Below are 388 nucleotides of genomic sequence, written 5' to 3'. Positions count from 1 at the left end.
AAGAATGTGGTACATTAGGAGAATTCTGATATCTGTTTTGGATATTTTATTTTCAAAATGAAGATAAAATGATTACTATAATATCCAATTATACATTTTAGCAGTGATAGTGTCTTAAACATTTACTATCCTCAATGATAAGAGAAATGACATATGGTAGGCAGTCAAATCTTTGCCAAATGAATGGTCTAGAGTTATAGACTCGAATGATGCTTATCAGGATCTGGGGTGGGGTGAATGGAGAGCTGTTGGTCAAAGGGTACACACTTCCAGTAGAAGGTGAATAAGTTCCGAGGATCTACTGCAGAGTATTGTGATTATAGTTAACAATATTATATACTTGCCAGTTGCTAAAAGTGTAAATCTTAACTGATCTCACCACAAAAAA

The 388-nt window shown here is 33.8% G+C and overlaps 1 protein-coding gene across 2 annotated transcripts in view; it reads right to left on the bottom strand.

Annotated features, from left to right (window-relative positions):
• Positions 1-388, bottom strand: part of LOC105306757 (natural killer cells antigen CD94-like) — a 33,652-nt gene that overhangs the window by 2,996 nt on the left and 30,268 nt on the right. The window lies entirely within an intron of this gene.

This window comes from Pteropus vampyrus, unplaced genomic scaffold (assembly GCF_000151845.1).
Source record: "Pteropus vampyrus isolate Shadow unplaced genomic scaffold, Pvam_2.0 Scaffold460, whole genome shotgun sequence".
Classification (NCBI taxonomy): domain Eukaryota; kingdom Metazoa; phylum Chordata; class Mammalia; order Chiroptera; family Pteropodidae; genus Pteropus; species Pteropus vampyrus.
Note: the sequence above shows the minus strand (reverse complement) of the source record. Positions and strands in the feature narration are given on the sequence as shown.